Raw genomic sequence first — 20,198 nt, 5'->3', positions numbered from 1 at the left:
TATTTTACCAGCAGGTACTTATTTAAAGTCTCCATTTGGTCAATAAACTGATGAATATCAGAGCTAGGAGTACAATAAATAGACATGATCAGTAATTCAAGTTTGGGAAGCAATAATGCAGCAATTTCAAAAAGTTGCTCTTTGCAAAAATGATCGACTTTTTGTGCTATATATTCAATGTTAGAGTTTTTCTTTATAACAATAGCGACTCCTCCATGACTACTTTTGGTTCTACAATATGAGCTTGCTAATTCAAATCCTTCTGGGGTATACAGGGCAATTTCAGCTGGTGTGAGGCAGTGTTCATTTACACAGAAAGCATGGAATGGGTTTGAACTTAGGAACACATCACTTACTGAGCCTCTCATCAGTGGCCTTGTCAAGGCTGGCCCTCCTGTTCTTGCCAGTTCTGTCAACATTGACACCTGCTCTCTGACCAGGGCTCTCATAGCTGACCCTCCAGTCTCCACTAGCCCTATCGTGGCCGGCCCTCTCAACATTGTTCTGGCCATTGTTAGCACCTTGCTTTTCCATTTAGACCATACTGCTCTGAATTTCTAACTAAAATTTTATGATCTACATAGTCAAACACTTTTAAAAGATCGCAAATGATTCAGACTGGTGAGATTTTGTTGTTTATTGACCATAGGAATGGATTGGGAACAGTTGATAGAACAGAGCAGGCATGGCTTATAGTTAAAGGCTCTGAGGAGGAGCTCCCCCAAAATATATATATTTAAAATACATGTATTAGTAATGGATTACGGATGTTAAATTATCAGGATGCATTTCATATACTTTCCAACAAGTTTACATAACAACAGTGAACATTTTTGGAACTGTTTATGTTGATTAATGTTTTTTGAACAGGTAGCAGCTAGCCTCAAGGCTACACCTTGAAATGTCAGTTAGCTCTATGTAGTAGAGGTTTTGGGCATAGCTCTTATGGGCCTCCTCAAGGCTCAGTACCTTCAGCTTAGTCACCCAGCATCATCTCTGTGTCATGTCAACATCACAAGGAGAATGTGGGAGATGTCACATTAGATTTCACCTTAATCAATTGAAGCCCACATTTGATGAGGTTTATATTGTAGCTTATATCCTGTGAACATATTCCGTTTCAATACACCAGCAGCTTGACGGTCTTACAAAAACATCTTATTATTAGTATGATTTGTGTATGAAAGGAACAAGCAATGTCATACTAGTGTTTAAATAATTTTTTGGATAAAGATGAATATATGATATTATGTTATCATCACTTTGACCAGTGATGCAGGAAATATGTGACAAATGCCATAAACAAAATGGGACTAAAAGATGCTATCAGTGGCAGTTTTTTCAAATGAACTAAGTTGCATACCAATCTGACACCACTACCAGATTTTTGCTCTTACATTCGTTAGTTTCACCAGCTTAACAATCAAGCTGGGAAAATACACACCAAAAACTGATGTCACAGTAGTCATTAACATTACATCACTAGTCAAAGCCCCTATTCCAAATATCCCTGTTAATCCAGTTTTCATGTTTCACTGTCATTATAGCCTATGTGTTATAGAAGTATGCCATTTCAAGGCAATGGCACACTGAAGTTGTATCAACAACAATTAGTTATAATTAAATGTCACTCAACAACATATTGATGATTAATGCCTTTAGGGAATCATGTAATATGAGGCATACATGCGCAAAACCTTACAACAGCGTGGGTGGAGAGAGGCGCAGATGTATGGTGACAAAAGTTGCTCATTCATGTCCTACTTTTTCCAAATTGTTTTTATTCACCTTCATGTTTTCTAAAAGGTTCTGGGACTTTTTTATTAATTTAATATTAGTATGTTCTGTAATACTAGATGTTATGTACGTATAAGAGGCCTCTCTCTCTCTCTCTCTCTCTCTCTCTCTCAGGAGTGAGTTTGTTCCAATGTGTGAGCATGCCAGGTAATATAGACCAACAAATTGCAAGACTGTTTTCTACTTTTCTGGCTGCTACAATTGCAATTCACTGTTTATTTATTTATTCATCCATAACTCACACTCACAGCACAAGACTCTTGACATCACAGAAAAATTCCTGTTTCATTGTGCGAACTCTAAACTGAACACACACAAAACATTAAATCTCTCAAGTTTAGAACCGAAAACATGAAAAATATTCAGCATGCAGTGAAGCTAACATACACAGCATTAAAGATATCTCCAAAACACATCTTTTACTTGATTTATTGTGATGAAGTGTCAGGAAATGCAACATTGGCAGATAAATATGCTACTTATAGATCTTATCTTGGAGTTAGCTTTTGGTGTTATTTAGCAGTTGATCATGAAACAAAACTAAGATAAACTATATAACCTTTTGGCTACTGTGTGCCATTCCCTCTCCCCTCCAAAATCTTGGTTGTGGTGACGGACTGTAGCGTAGCCTGAGGTCGAGGTTAGTTTCAATTAATAAATGTCACAGCCATCCACAGTATGAAAATCATGAGCTGTACCTGAAACAGAGGAAGTGGAAGACCATGGAGGAAAGAATGTAAGTGCAGGATGAATGAAGTCAGGATCACAGGGCAAGGATGGAGGTGGGTCTGTACCAGGACTTAATGGAGACTGAGGTGAGTGAGATAACGTGATTTAAAGGATCCTGCAGCCAGAACCATGACAAAAATTTTGCATGCAGATCCACAGACTTGAGACATTTTTTTCAGAAAGAAACATAGTCCATTATTGGCTGTACAATTTCCAGTTTACTTGCTATTGGCCAATTTCAACTTTGCAGTCATTTCTTATCAACACTGAGATAAAATCTATGTAACATGTTGCAACAGGTGTGACCTACAAATCAATCTACCAGCCCACACGTGGAACCACTTGCAAACATTAACACGATCTGCATCAAATAGGAACAGAAACTTTATAATAGGAGAACAACGTACAATATAACTTAAGAACGTATTTTACATGTGACCACTGAGAATCCACATCATTCCATACACAAACTCCAACTTATTCTATTGATATGTTCATAGCATCATATACAATTATAAACAAATGTATGAGTATCTAGACCTGAACAAGATGATAATTACATCACAGTTTGGAAATATTATATACACAAGCTGTAGAACTCTTAGTTAGACATATTTTAGCAGCATTTGAGAACCATAATCATACACACGTAACCTTCTATCATCTGAGTAAGCCCTTCAATTGAGTTGACCACCATGTTTTGCTCTCCAAACTAGAATACTATATAATTTGTGGCAAAAGCCTAAAACTAATGAAATTATACCTCAATAAAAGAAAGCAGATGGTGAGTTTAGGAGGTCAGTTAACAAACATGGAGTGCCACATGGCTCAAAATAAGGACCTTGTCTGTTCCTGGTAGAAATAAATGACTTACCATGTGATACACATGTAAAGACATATATGTAACCAGATTATACTACTTTTCTGCCTGTAACTATGTATTTAATGACCTTGTTAAAAGAATTAATTTGGTAAAAGAAAATGCAGCATCCAGTTTCAGTGCAATTGGTTTACTATTACATGCAAATAAGATGCAGAATATGTGGTTCAGTCTATCAAAGACTGTAAAAATAGAAAAACAAAACTTAATTTTTTTTAGGTATTACAACTAACAACAGATTAACATGGAGCATCCAGGTAGAAAAAGTAACAGTTACTTTTTCAAGAGTAATATATTTGCTGAAGAGGCTGGTGTCACATGTCAGTTTTGAATATGTAAGGACATTATATTTTGCCTGATTTTGTTCTATTCTAAAATATGGATTAACACTCTGGAGAAACAACAAAAAAAAAAGCAATTCTTGCAAATCAGAAGAACACAATTAGACTAATGGCAAGGGTAGACAGCAGAACTAATTGCAAGCCTTTGTTCACTAAGTATTAGATTTTAACTGTAATTAATGTATACATTCCAGAAAGTGTTAATTACATACTCGCTGAATTACCAAATTTAGCTGTAACAAAACAGAGACATGATTATCATACAAAAACGAGTACTACTCTGCTCTTGTCATAAAACAGACCAGCAGCAACAAATGATAGTCATATCTACAATGCAATCAAAATATATAACACACTGCATAAACATATCACAAGCATGTTCATCAAATCATTTACAGAAATACTCCATGGCTTTTTGCTAGCAAACCCATCTTATTCTTCACAAATTTTTTTAGAAATGCCAAATACAGCAATGTAAATGTTGTAAATATGTATGTGTTGTAATATTAATAAGCAAATGTACTGACAAAGTACAAATGCTGAATGACCCATAAAGAATCTGAACATGTTCTTATCCTGTTTATATGCTGCCTATCCTTTCCGTCTGTCAGCCACACTGCCCCAAGCCTCCCTCCTGCAACTCAACTCCGGTCTACTGTCACCATCTACTCTCAACCCAATACCCCATCCCATTCGGACTGCGATGATGGCACAGTGTAGGCATGCTGTTGTATTGGAGTATATGTGTGTGCATTGTATAGCTCTGAAGAAGGATTCATCAAAATGCTGGCAATGTCCTAGTCTTGTTAATGTGGCTGTCAATGACTCTATATTCAAATATTTGCTTAGTTCTTACCTTTGCTCCTTTCATTCTTTATGTCCCATCAAGGACCTACCATTAGCGTAAATTCAAAATTTTCATTCTTCTCTTGAAATTCTGAGAATGGTCCAGGGGGAATACCTCCCATAATTACAACCACACAATTAAAGTGCAAGAATGTATGCAATAGCGTAATAGGAAATTGACAATTATAAAGGTACAGAACAGCTAGTATTGTAGACATATTGTAGACATGTAGAGAAAGGTACCTTTCTATTGAACCAATAACTAAGGTGAGCTTTGAAGAATATAGGTACCAAATTCATTGAATGCTGACCAGACGAAACTGTGAAAATTAATTTCCCATCAAGAATCAAGAATTTTATTCACTATAGATCATTTTACAATGATATTGGCTTCATCATACAGGATGTATTAGTACATACATAATAATAAAATAAACTAATGTCAATACATTGTAGTATACATTTTAAGAATGGCAGCCTACAAAATTACATCAGGGTAAAGAAACTTCCTGGCAGATTAAAACTGTGTGCCAGACCGAGACTCGAACTCGGGACCTTTGCCTATCGCGGGCAAGTGCTCTACCAACTGAGCTACCCAAGCACGACTCACACTCCATCCTCACAGCTTTAATTCCACCAGTACCTTTTCTCCTACATTCCAAACTTCAAAGGCAAAGGTCTCGAGTTCGAGTCTCGGACCAGCACACAGTTTTAATCTGCCAGGAAGTTTCATATCAGTGCACACTCCGCTGTAGAGTGAAAATTTCATTCTAGTTACACCAGTATAGTTTCTAAAAATTAATGCAATAAGCTATAATATAATAGTATAGTATAGTATAGTATACACTGTACATAGTGTATTTTGTGTTGTCCACACTATGTCATTACACATGACTTAACCACAGGACAGAATAGTATGTTTAACTACAGAAAACTTGTAAATGCTAATATACTCCCCAGGCATCTCAAAGAATTCTTTAATGCCAATATTATGTTCATTTGAAAAAGAATACAACTGATATTTGCACTGATGTGTTACTGTGGATGAGATTCACTAGTTTATGCCCAAAATGAAACAGCAATCAAAGCAGTGGGTAGAAGCTTGTGGCCTTGCATGAAAAATGGCATATTATTTTCAGTTGTTGGGAATGTTATACTCAGTGTTTCCTGTGACTCAAAACAAATTCCTAATGATGATTGCATTTCAAAGGATAAAACAGTAACTGGTAAGCATTATACAAGTCAGGTGGACAACCTGAGTGGAAAAAGTTGTGAGAAGAGGCCTGGATTCCAAAACAAGACCTACCATATTCACCAGATTTGGCGTCTAATTACTCCCACAAGAAAAGAAATTTCCAGTCAAAAGGTTAAGGAAACCACAGGTTGGTATTTTATGGACCTTCCATAATTTCATTTCACATATAAATACACTCAGTTCAAAAGTTTTGGACCAAGTACAACGACATAAAGCGATAACAATAAAGAAAAATTTGTGCACCCTTTGACTTCATTGTCAGCTGCTAAGGTGAATGCTGGGATGATTCCTTTGATTATGCCATGGCCAACTTCCTGCCCTAACCTCACTTAATCCTATCCTGCTTTGTTAATGTTTCATATATGCATATATTATTTCTGTTATGTATCTGACATGACTGATACTGTTGTATGCAATGACCTAAGAACAAATAAATAATAAATTAAATTAAACCTGTAAAACAATATGGATAATGTCAACAAAGGTGATATCATACAGCTACTCTTGACATGGCATGACCATTACTATGAAGTTTCTCTCTGCAGACATACAGAGATTTCCTGCGGGGTTCAAAAATTGGAGACAAATGATTTTTGTATGAGATGGATCACTAAGCCATAAGATCAAAATGATGATCATCTACTTCTACACCTCTAAAAGAACTGTGTGCACTGAGAAGGTAAAAATACATTATCTGTTACTAAGAAGCTACAGAGTAAAACTAGCTCTTTGAATAGATATTGGCCAGATGTATTCAGGAGAAAAATACTTCAAAATGTAGCAGTGATAATAGTAATGTTTTGTAACTTTGAATGTGGTATGCTGGGCAGTCCAAGGTGATGGGAAAATGTAAAAGTTATATGTGGCAGTGTTTCCAGGGAACAAGATTTTCATTTTTATGGCTGTGACATAGGAAATAAACCATAAATAAAACATGTAACAGGAGTTAAAACACTTATGAATGAAATGTGAGGTAGAGAGACACTTGTAATTAATAATTCAATAACTATGTAGCCAAATGCCTCTACGAACACACAATGCTGTTCATTTGTTAGTTAAGAGCATCCTAAATTTAAGGTGTTTACTATCTGGGGAAAGTAAAATTCCTTTCATCATTCCTGAAGCATGGTTCCTGATGCATTCATCTGGAATGCAACTTATGTTCTAGTTCATAAGGAAGATATTTCATTGGGTTAAGATTAAGATTTTGACACAGCCAGTTTATAAACATATGTGATTTACTTTAAATCAAGATGCAAGACTTGCTTTACAGTCAAAGGTATTTTTGTTATCAGGTAGGACTAATAAAAGAGACAGAGAAGATCCAACAAAGAACAGTTTGTTTTACCAGAGGATTATTTTTTGTCTTGCATCTCTGTTCTGAGTTCTGTGATATGATACACTACTCTAGTCAAATTAATATCCATATATCTGTCCATCATTTGTTTATAAACACATTTCACAATATTCCAGTACTTCAAGCCAATACATTACACAAATCTGTTCAGAGTTATTCCTGTCACATACTATTCTATTTTCTTGCTATTCTTATTTTTATTTTAACACACTGCATGAACCACAATAGCAATTGTTCATCAAAACAACTGCTTCATTCTTTCTTGCCCATTACATATTATGTTATTAAAATTCCTCTAAATTATTAATCTATAATTGTATTATTAAATAAATGTACAAAATTAAATATCAGTACAAATTACCCATGCAGAGGCTAATAGCTTTATGTATTTGCGGATAACTCAGTTTCAGGTACACAGTTTCACCTGTTATGTAACACTATCTGCATTTTGTCCTTGCTATCTTCTGAATTTCAAAGAATGCAGTTAATCAACTTTTACAAAAGCTTTCTCTAAATCTACACATCCTGTAAATGTAGGTTTAATTTTCTTCGACCCATCTTCTAACATTTCAGAGGGCCAGCATCACCTCTCATATGAACTGAACTGCCTAGAAGTCGGTTTTACCAGTTTTTCCATTCTTCTGTATATAATTTGTCAGTATTTTTCAGACATGGGACATTAAACCAACAGTTCAATAATATTTATGCTATCTGCACCTGCCCTCTTTGGAATTGAAATTACTACATTCTTCTTGAAATCTGAGCATATTTCTTTTGTCTTGTATATCTTGTATTCCAGATGGTACAGTTTAAGCATTATATTTTCTGCCATAGATCTCAATATTTCGGAGGAAGTGTCACCTACTCCAGAGGCACCTACTTCCTTTTACTTTTCCATAAAATTATCTTCAAGTTCATTTCCCTTGTATAGCTCTTCTGTGTATTCCTTCCACCTTTCAGCCTTTCCTTCTCTGCTTAGTACTGGTTGGCCATCTGCACTCTTAATATACATACAGGTGCTTCTGTTTTTTCCCCCAAATAGCTCTTTAATTTTCCTGTAGTCAGCACCTATTGTTTCCCAAGTCAAAGATGATTCCACAGTTTTGTGTTTTTCATCTAGTCATTCCTGCTTAGCCAGTTTGAAATTTCTGTCGATCTCACATTTAGGTATCTTTATAAACTTTTTTCTGTTTCATTTTCTGTATTGTTATACTTCCTCCTTTTGACAGATAAATTCAGTATCTCATGAGTTATCCAATGTTTTGTTCTGAGGTTTGTCTTTTTGCCTATTTGATTATCTGCTGCCTTCACTATTTTATCACAGAAAAGCTACCTGTTCATCTTCTACTTTGTCCGCCCCTGGTAGCTGAGTGGTCAGCGCAACGGAATGTCATACCTAGCAGTCTAGGTTCAATTCCCGGCTGGGTCAGAGATTTTCTACGCTCAGGGACTGGGTGTTGTGTTGTCCTAATCATCATCATTTCATCCCCATTGACACGCAAGTCAAAAGACTTGCACTAGGCAAACGGTCTACCCAACAGGAGGCCCTAGCCACACGACATTTATTTATCTTCTATTGTATTCCTTTCCTCTGTTTTCTTGAATCATTGCCTAATGTTTCCTTTGAAATTCTCAGCCTCCTCTGGTTCTGTAGTTTACCCATAGTTTCAGCTGTTTGCATTACCAACATGGCAAGGCTGTCCACATTGTTGCCTTTGCAACTACTGAAAAGGCCACTGCAACTCTTCAGTAATCATATCTGGGCTTTTTGTAGAAACCCTTCTTTTGTGGTTCCACCTATGGCACATCTACCTGTATTATTGAGGCATGAAAGCCACTCAACAATGGAAAAGTGAAGGAATGCAGAGTAATTTGACAAATATTTTTAAAAATTTTTGAATTAGAGAGATTCGAGGGCGCACAGAGGCTTTCCGGCAGTCGTTCTTACCGCGAACCATACGTGACTGGAACAGGAAAGGAAGGTAATGACAGTGGCAAATAAAGTGCCCTCCACCACACACTGTTTGGTGGCTTGTGGAGTATAAATGTAGATAGATGTAGATATCTTATAGCTGAAGCAGTAACAGCAGCCTAATAAAAGGCATGAAGTTTATGTACCCTATAAATGTGTCCAGGGATCTCCTAAGATCCTATGAGTCTTTTATTAGAGGGCTAACAAATTAAAAGACAACAAGCTTGAATCCACAGTTTGTAATGACATTGACAGACATTGTTAAAGGTACAAGGCAAAATTTGTTTTTCACTGTCTGAACATTGTTACACAGATGGAAGTATGTTACATAGGTGGAGAGATTCCATGAAATATTTGCTTTACTTTTATATTTCTTGACAGAAAAGAATAAGCATCAGGCCTGTTTCCTTGAAGCATTTGGGGTCTCATGTCATACTAGTCACATAAACCCATCATTTGTACAAAATCATATTAAAAAAGTTGTTGCTTAGATGGGATAGAGTGAGGAGGGAGAAACATCTTGCCACAAAGCATCTATCCTGCAGTATTATAGAGAATGAATCCAAAAATGTCTTCTTCACACATTCCAGAAGCCTGATTGGCTTGTTACAGAGTTCTAGAAATAAGAAAAATCCTTTCAGATCTGAAAATTAGAAAGGATTCACATTAAAATATTATAATCCCTGATGTATACAAACATTTTGCTGAGAAATACACTGGCTAAGGTCCAGGAGGGTTCCCATCAACCAAGTTTCTACTTCAAAGTTTTCTTTGGCCAAGTATCAGCTGATGTTTCACATTAGGAGAAGCTAGATAACTTCTGATACAATGAATAAAGTAATGCTGATATCAAGTGACTCAAAGAAAAAATTTGTATCTTCACAAACATTTCATGTTCCTTTTGATGGCATATGTTGGTTTGAGTATTAAGTGATTGTCAGGTTCCTACATCTTGGTTTCATGGATAGTTGTAAAAAAAACAGTGCCTGGCTTATGATGTACTCTTAATGAATTGGTGTGTAAAAAATTCAACATGGCTGTAAATAAAACATCTTACATTTTAATAAAAGCTACAGCATTGTGAAATTAAGTCTAAATAATTTATGTAATGGTATGAGCTACAGATATCTTAGACTTTATATTAATGTGGTAACTCAGTCACAAGCTAAGACATCAATGAATCACTAGTCATGCTGCTTTTTCCTATTTGCCCATTAAGGCAAACATCTCTCATCTGGACTGCTGTTACTTTTGATTATTACCTATATTTCTTCCGTATTGTTTTTTCAGCAATCATATTTACTTGTACTTTTGTTCCTCTCCATGCCCAGTTATGGGTCACGTTCATGGTGTTTACCATGAATATCGCCCACAGTGTTACTGTTCAGTCCTCTTGCCATAGCCACATGAGTCACACAGGTGCACTATATCAGCATTTGATAGGTGTTGGTCTCAAATGTTACCATTATTTTCTTGTGGTTTGCCCTTTCAGGTTTAAAGTTGATTTGCACTTTCTCCAGCACAGGGTTGTCACTTAGTTTAACTTTGGTCTAGTGCATGACTTCCACCTAATTCCCTATGATGGTTTTATTTTTGTAGGCTGCATGCATTTTTGGAGTCAAACTTGGGACCTGAGGCATTTTCCCTGGCTGTGCTTGAAAGCTGGGGTTCTTTGTAGCCAAATTTGGGATGTAATGATGATGGTTGGCCTACAGTAAATGTTTGCTTACTAGTTGTTCTGATACAGACATGATGTTTTACTATTGCTTGTTAGGCTATTTTTAATGATTTTGTCTGATATTTTAGATTATAATTTTTATTTTTTTAAATTTTTAATTGCTTAAATGAATAGGTTACAAATTTTGTGTTACTTTAGATTTCAGATACACCTGGTGATAGGCCTAAGACCTCAAAACTGTGGTAGTGTATAACAACTCCTGCCATGTAAGATAAATTTGCTTGGTTCTAAATGATGAAAAGTATGTGGTTACCCACATGAATACTAAAAGGCACCCACTAAATTTTGGTTACATGATAAATCACACAAATATAAAGGTTGTAAATTTAATTTAATACCTAGGAATTACAATTACGAACAACCTAAAATGGAACAGTTGCATAGAAAATGTTGTAGGGAAGATGAAACAAAGACTGTGTTTTATTGGCAGATAACTTAAAAGATGCAGCAAATTTACTAAAGATGCTGCCTGCATGATGCTTTACCATCCTCTTTTGGAGTACTGCTACATGGTATGAGATCCTTACCAGATAGGATTGACAGAAGATACCATAAAAGTTCAAAAAATGTATTATCATGAAACAGGGGAAAGAGTATCACAAATATGGCTGGGGTGGCAATCTTTAAAACAAAGGCAGTTTTTGCTGTGGCAAAATCGTTTCACAACATTTAAATCACTAAATTTCTCCTTCAAATATGAAAATATTTTGTTGACACCCATCATAGCAAGAGAAACCAGAGCTCACACAGAAAGATTTAAGTGTTTGTTTTTCTTGATTGCTGTTTGGGAGTGGAATGACAGAGAAATGTTGTGAAGGTGGTTTGATGAATTCTGTGCCAGGCACTTAAGTTTCAGTTGCGTAGTAGTCATGTAAATGTAGATGTAAATTTAATATCAAGAGAGCAAATTGTTTTGCAGTATAAATTACATGTGGTGAAACAATTACAGTAAAATGTTATGCCTTGATAAATGCCTTACTGTATGGTAACTATTTTGGTATGAAAAATAATGCTCCATTCTCACTCTGTTACATACCAAATACTTTAATATTTCAAGCAGTGTTAATATTTGAAGGAGTAACGATGTTACCTTATTCACAGTTATTCCAATTTAGAAGGATTAATATTAATTCTACCTGTATTTGTTAACTGAACTTATTGAACTACAAAATGTTTGCGGCCATTACAGTGCAGGAAATGTGAGAGAGATTTATTTAGTTATTTACTTTTGTTAGTCCACCAGATCTTATCCGAAGTTATAGCAGCAAGTTGTTGAACTGCATATGTCTGCAGTTATTGCAGACAAAATGTGTGATTTTTTTATAGTCCAGCAGACCTTACCAAACTATAGTAACAAGTTTCCATTACAATCACAAAGCTAATCAATATAAATAAGACTGACTGAATATTATATAGTCAGTTTCAGCATGTGCAAAGCATATATTTTGCATGAAAACTTTTTGTACTGGTTTAGTAAATTTGAACTCTGCACATTTAATCTGATCCCTAGTGAGACTAAATTATTGACTAAGATCATGGAAAGGGTGTGCCAGAAAGGTTTGACAGCACTGGTTAAGACAGTTACATATGTATTTTATGGTGAATCCTGCTAAGAGGTATCCTTTGTTAACTGAGGTTTCTATATGATCTCTTAGGTTTTCTCAGCATGGTTAATTAATGTTGTGATTTCAGGTATACAAACCGGTTCCTGTCAGATCACCTAAATTAAGCGCTGTTGGGCGTGGCTGGTACTTGGATGGGTGACCATCTGGGCCGCCATCAGCTGTTGCCATTTTTTGGGTGCACTCAGCCTCGTGATGCCAACTGAGGAGCTACTCAACTGAATAGTAGTGGCTCCGGTCAAAGAAAACTATCATAATGACCGGGAGAGTGGTGTGCTGACCACACGCCCCTCCTATCCGCATCCTCAGCTGAAGATGACACGGTGGTCGGATGGTCCCGATGGGCCACTTGTGGCCTGAAGACAGAGTGCTTTCAGGTATACAACAACTTGGGTGTATACTTGGAGACTCTGTAATTAAAGAAATTAATTCAATGCACAGAGACAAAGTACAACAATGCATACAAAGTTAAGGAGACTAAAAGAAAAAGACAGAAAGTTTAAAATAGATACCAACTTAATTGTAGTGTGCTTCTCAGAAAATCATCTTCAGAGTGAAACTTCTTGGTCCTTTGTCATAAACTGGAGGAGGTACCACCTATTGCAAAGATAACTTCCCTTTTTGACAGAATCAAGTATTAAAACATTGTAGTAACCAAATGTTTGAGTCAAATGTAGCAATATTTGAATTAACTAAAATAATTTTTTAGTAACTGCAATTTACTGATTTCCAATTCTCAACTTGAGAAACTTTTTCAAAGAAACCTGATAGTTTATTCATCTGCATTTTTATGTAATATTCACTATCTAATCAAAAGTATCTGGGTATCCATTAGTGAACATTAACAAGGGGTGTGTTAACACTACACCTTCATTCCAGCTTGAACTCTGATGGGGATAGTTTTGATGAGGTGTCTGATTGTTAGTGGAGGAATGACCACCTACTCTTGCTGAAGAGCCAAAACCAGAACAAGGTGGGGATACTGGATGCTGGGGTCTGGAGCGAAGTCAGTGTTCTAACTCATTCCAAAGGTGTTCCATTGGGTTCAAGTTGGGACTCATGGTAGGCCAGTTGATTTGAGAAATGTTGATTTCCACAAAGCATTGCCTCATAGATGCTGCTTTATGATATGGTGAATTGGCAAGCTGATACAAACAATTATCCTCTATGAACTGGTGCTCTACAGTGTGCAATGCACAATGCTGTAAAATGTGTTCATATCCTCTGCATTTATCATTTTATTAAGCACAATACTGGGACCACATATTAACCACGAAACCTACCCCATAAAGTAACACCACCTACCCCATACTTCAATGGGAATGAACACAACATTCTCCAGGAATTCACAAAACCCAAATTCATCCATTAGATTGCCACATGGTATAGCACAATTCATCAATCCAAATCATTCATTTCCAGTCATCCAACATCCAATGACATCATTTTTATGCCACATCAAGTGTCACTTAGCATTTATTACAAAAATGTGTTGCTTATGAAGAGCTGCTTGACCTTTGTACCACAATCTTTTTAACTCCCTCCACACAATTATTGTTCTAGCTGGAATGCTGGTAGCTCTTTGTAACTCAAGATTTGCCTGCACTGGTTTAGCTATGGTTGTTCCTTCAGATTTACAGTTCACAATCAGAACTTCATCAGTTGACATGGGCAGCTTAAGAACAGTGGAAATGTTCTTGATGGATCTGTTACATAGGTCACCAGTCCATATTGGACATATCTGGTCTGTCCTGACCACCCATTCTGCTGCTACTGTTTCTCTACCAACAACACAATAGTCCTCACCTCCTTTTATATTGGTGAGCCTGCCATTCATGACATCTAGTGGTCAACTCTAGATTATGTAGAGGTGTCATGATACTTTTGATAAGAGAATGTGTTAATATACTTGTATGTGGAAAACATCTAATATTGACTTCTTGGGGCACTCTGTAGAGAAGAAATCTCTGAGCACCATTGTTCCTCATTAAATTTGTCTCCCACTTTAAATTTTCCATCAAGGATACCTCAGTACACTCATAGAAAACATTTTCTGTGATGTTGTGTTAGTCAACAGGTTTACTGAGAAAGCAACTGCCAATGGGTTATCAGATCATGAGCCACTGAAAACTTAGTACTGCAAAGTATTAACATAGAAATGAACAGTATAAAAAAAAAATCACATGCACCATCCCAGCAAACTGTGGAATTATTCTAGCAACTCATGAACTAGCATCAGCAGCATGAGGAATGCAATGTACATAGGGAAAAGGATGAATATAATGTAGTTTTACTTAAAAGTGTCACATTTTTTTAGGATTCATTTCCAGTTGAAAACAAATTACACAATGTTAGTAGTGGTTGACAGCCAGTGTGGATCATAGAAAGTATCAAAGTACCATACAGGAGACAGAAGGAATTGTAAAAACTTATTGTGTAAACAAAAGCAACCTGCTGTAGTTCACTGTAGACAATACTTTAAAGTGTCAAAAATATTCACTGACAAGTTATGAGAAAGAGAAATTTTGATAAGACAATGTAAAGTCACAGAGTGAAAAAGGATCAGGAATCAAATAATTGAAAAGAGACAAACAGATTTCACTGCAGTCCCAGAAATATGGAAAATCTCCAGTGATTATTTCTTGTCAAATACGAGTACACTAAATCAAAATTTCTACCTCAAAACCAAGCACATAAATTTATTATAGAATGGATTTAAAAGAGAATCATAGGTGATGCATCATCCATTACATCACTGAAGTATAAGGACTCTTAAAACACTGATCAGATTCCAAGTAGTGTAAGAAATGTTTGTATACCATGCATTAGAAATGTACACAGTTATATACACACTGTGGGAACTATGTAACTTCAGCACCCTGTATATTCCATAAACAGCTCTAGGTACTGTAACAAGGTTTACAACAAATAATAGTTCCCAAAGGGACAATTAATTCGATGTATAGGGATGATCTGTATCCTTTTTATTTACTGAGATTCAGAAGCAACCTATTCCTAAATAGAGTATGTGTGGTTTGAAATCTTCTGTGATTTCGTCACTGGGGAGGAAAAAAAAACCTCCATCTCAGGCCACAAGTGGCCCATCGGGACCATCTGACCACCGTGTCATCCTCAATTGAGAATGTGGATATGGAGGGGCGTGTGGTCAGCACACAACTCTCCCGGTCGTTATGATGGTATTCTTGACCGAAGCCGCTACTATTCTGTCAAGTAGCTCCTCAGTTGGCATCACGAGGCTGAGTACACCCCAAAAAATGGCAACAGCGCATGGTGGCCTAGATGGTCACCCATACAAGTGACGACCATGCCCGACAGCTCTTAACTTCGGTGATCTCATGGGAACCGGTGTATCCACTACGGTAAGGCCATTGCCGATTTTGTCACTGAACAATGTTTTATTTAAATTATACTAACTGGCAACATGTACAAGTGTTTCCTAAAAGACATTCTGCCAACAGTTCTTGAATATAGACTTCTAATTACACCATAAAATATCTTTAAATTTTATTTTAACTTTGTAGCTATATGCCTGTCCCATCATCATAGTTACCAGTTAATCTAAGGGTGGAAACTAGACATTGCCGTCTGACAGTAAATCATATAAACTTTGTTCTGTGTGTTACCATATTTTAACTGTTTGTGAATTGTATATTCAGGGTGGAGACTGGTGACCAGTTCAGCATTTTCCTAAACAGGTGTGGAAAATCACTTAAAATTCACACCAGGCTGGGCAGTGTATCGGACCAATGACTGTTAATCAATTGTGTGGGTGAAATCAAGGCAATGCTCACCTCTGTGTCTCACTAGGACTAAGCTCTATGAGCTGGTCAGCACCATTGTAAATTCTGAATGAAACATACCCAAAATGGTGTACAGAACATGGTGGCATTGTTCAGTTGCCTTCATGCTCTGCTGTCAAGCCAGTGGATACTTTTCTGTTGGTAACTTTGATAAATGCAGTGTACCAGGCATACCAACAATGTCAAATAGCATGAAGACACATGTGGTAGAAGCCTGTGCCCCTAAATAGGTAGAAAAACTCGTATCTGTTCTGTGCACTCTGCATACGCATTTTCAAATCAATCCAAGCATCAGTGTTCATGGCACCCAAACTGAATATTTAATCTGGCAATAAATCATTTGTGCTGTTTTAAAAATGTCCTATATGTTTATTTAGATGCTTGTTAGCCCTGTATTTCCATTTTTCTACCATTTTTATTTCTATGCTTTGCTATGTAACTCCTGTAATCAGTCTGAGTAACATGCTGTATAAAATTATTAAACTCAAATAAAGCGTTTTATTTTGTTACATATGTGGTTGGAGTACACCTCTATATGGAACATTTGCCAGCAGGAAAGTTTATGGAAGTAGGAGGACCCCAAAAAGCATGAATTCACTTCAAAAAACAGAAATTAGTGAGATAATTTCAGAAAATTAAGGATTTACTGCAAAATGTCACATCACTTTATATGCTCAGCGATATATTTCAGGTGCTTGTTCATATTATCAACTGACTTTATGCATTGAAATTAATTGACATATGACTTTACAAGAAGCAAGTGGTGTTGCAGTAAGTCTTCTTTTTATACAATTTCTTGAATTCTTATTGATCTACAGACAAGAAACAACTCAAGAAGCACTGTTATATCATTTTTGATAATGTCATTTATTTATTATCAAATACCTCCTTTAGATTCTCATTAATAGCTGTCATGACAGAATTCTGTCCTTATTGAATTCCATACAGTCTTTATTTTCACAATGTACTGTTCCTGGGATATGTATGAGCTGTATTCAGTCATGTTTACTACCTCAGCAGATGAGAGCATCTTGCCACCTGCCTGGGCACTTACATTTAGGAAATTTCACTACAAAACTTAACAAACATCATGTAAATGAACCCATCTTTCCAACATGGTTCAAATTCCATTAAAAAAGTATATCTTCCCATTGAAAATATAGTTTCTTCAGCCAGGTGTCCAGATACTTTTGATCACATTTTGTATTTCCTCAAGCCAACTACTAGACCTCATCAAGTGGTGGTTGCTTATTACTGTGGGCAAGTTGTAATTGCTGGTGACTGAACTGCTACAGTCTTTCACAGAGGCCACTCCCCACCATTCCTAGAAATGGTTCAATATATATAAAAGGCTCACCGGCCATTTGACCATCTTCTTTTGTGCGGATGCACAAACAGTGCCCGAACTGTTACGGGAATAGGCAGAAAGCCGCGAGTAATGAGTATAATGGGCAGAGGAACTATGAATATTGTGTGGGACAATAAGTTGGGAATGTGAGTCTCATGGGAGGCATGTCAGAGATAAGTCCCTGCAGTTGCACTATCCTCTGTGTCCTCGGTGGCTCAGATGGATAGAGCATCTGCCATGTTAGCAGGAGATCCCAGGTTTGAGTCCCAGTTGGGGCACACATTTTCAACTGTCACTGTTGACTTGTATCAATGCCTGTATGCAGCTAGGGGTATTTATTTCATTGCAATTTCTTTATAAGTGGGGCTGCGAAATGTATGGACGCGTACTCTCTGAAATCGCGTACGTCATGAGTGAAGGTACATGAAACCCACTGCCTCTCAATTGTAAGTGTTTTGCACTCATGAGCTTCCCTTGTTCGTAGTAACTTGTCACCACTGTAATGTCATCACACACTGAATACACTCAATATAGACCTGCTCTCTGGAAGTGTGGCTTTGCTTACATCACCTCCTTCCAGCGTGGATGAACCTCTACCTTGCCCTGAACAACTGGATGGCGTATGTTCTTCCTTCCATCTGGACCTCACAAGTTGGACATATGGTGACTAACCTCCTTTGGCACTACTGTAGCTCACTCTTGATCATTACCATTACCACTGCCAATCCCCATCTTCCATAACTAGTAACACACCATCTGCTTTCACTTGCACAGACTCTCCACCATCCTAGAAATGGTTCAAATGGCTCTGAGCGCTATAGGACTTAACATCTGAGGTCTTCAGTCCCCTAGAACTCAGAAGTACTTAAACCTCACTTACCTAAGGACATCACACACATCCACGCCCAAGGCAGGATTCGAACCTGTGACCGTAGCGGTCACGCGGTTCCAGACTGAAGTGCCTAGAACCACTCGGACACACCAGACGGCTTCTGTTCCTACCCTTAGTGGATATGTGTACACATTGTAATGTGTAACTAATGTATACTTCTGCGCATCCAATACCTTCACTGACATTTATAACCATTCACTATTTGTTTCCACATTCACTGTTGCTCCATGGTAGTAAAAAGGCAGATTATATCTGCTGAGCTCTGCTACCAACTGTATTTCTGACAGTAATTATTTCCACACCTTTCTCTACCCCTTCAGATATTGCCTGAGAGACAACAGGACCAGACTCAATTGCCCATGTAATACCTCATGAATGGCGTCTTGCAAGTCTGTCATCTCCAACCTTGCATCCCAGGTGCTATCTCTTAGTGACTGCAACAGTCATGTTAATGTTATTCTTGCATATAAGACTTGCATCTGTGCTTCACTCCCTCTAAATCCCAGTTTAGAGTGTTACTTTGTACCTTGGCATACTCCATTACCAGTTAGCTGCCAAAGCATGTGTGTGTTGTTCAACACACCGCTCTCCAAATTCATGATCTGCATGGAATGCCATTCCACAGTTGCTGTACTCTGTTCTGCCAATTCTCTTACCACCTCTGCTGTCCTATTCATCTCATTTATGTTGCTTGTATCCACTGTCCCAAATACGCTCTTAAGTATCCTGTCATCGGCATCTATCCATCCCCTTTTCATCATTCGCAATTCATGCAGCACTACTCCCAACACTTCTTGCATCTGCTTCTTCAATTGAGCATATGTTTCATCCTTTGCAACTCATGTGGTACAACTCCCACTACCTCTCGCATCTGCTCCTTCTTTTGTGCATATGCCATGAGCAACGTCTTCAGTTCTTCCGATATCTCCCTGAATACTCCCTTACAACTCGCTAACTGCTGGAACTCTGTAAACACTTCCTCAAACCATCTTATCTCATTCCTTAGCTCCAGTACATTGAATACCAAACTTAATTTTCGTTTGTGGCTAGATAATATCACATCCAGCTTCGTACAGTTACTACACATAATTCTTACCTTAACATATACACACAAAGCTACCCATAACTGTCCCTTGACCTTAATGCATATGGTGTACGAGGTATATGGACCTCCTCCTCCAATATTTCACTCTTCAAGTCCTCCTTTCTCACTTTGTTCCTTGGTCACACTAATATAACTCCTGGGAGTGCTTCTTGTGCACCTTTGAATAGTAGCAGATGGCCGACATGTACAGCTGTTAACCTTGTTGGCAACTGTAGCTTCACATTCACAGGTGGCATGGTTTCAATCACTTTCTATGGGCCTTCATACTGTTTCATAAACTTCTTTGTCTTTCCTTTTGCAGTATACAGGTTTAACAACATTATCCACTTGCCCATCTTGTACTGAAGTAAAACCCCATTACGTTTCACTGCCTCCTCTTGCCCTTAAGTGGCTTGGTGTTTGCTTGCTGAACCATTTTCCAAATCTCTCTCACTGCTCTTATAAATTCCCAGACTGACTCCCTTTCTGCTTAAACATATTGAATGTCACAACAAA

The 20,198-nt window shown here is 37.3% G+C and overlaps 1 pseudogene; it reads right to left on the bottom strand.

The window, feature by feature from the left end:
* Positions 1-15,813: 15,813 nt before the first annotated feature.
* Positions 15,814-15,931, bottom strand: LOC126186132 (5S ribosomal RNA; annotated as a pseudogene).
* Positions 15,932-20,198: the final 4,267 nt, after the last annotated feature.

This window comes from Schistocerca cancellata, chromosome 4 (assembly GCF_023864275.1).
Source record: "Schistocerca cancellata isolate TAMUIC-IGC-003103 chromosome 4, iqSchCanc2.1, whole genome shotgun sequence".
Taxonomy (NCBI): domain Eukaryota; kingdom Metazoa; phylum Arthropoda; class Insecta; order Orthoptera; family Acrididae; genus Schistocerca; species Schistocerca cancellata.
This window is presented reverse-complemented; position numbering and strand designations above follow the sequence as displayed.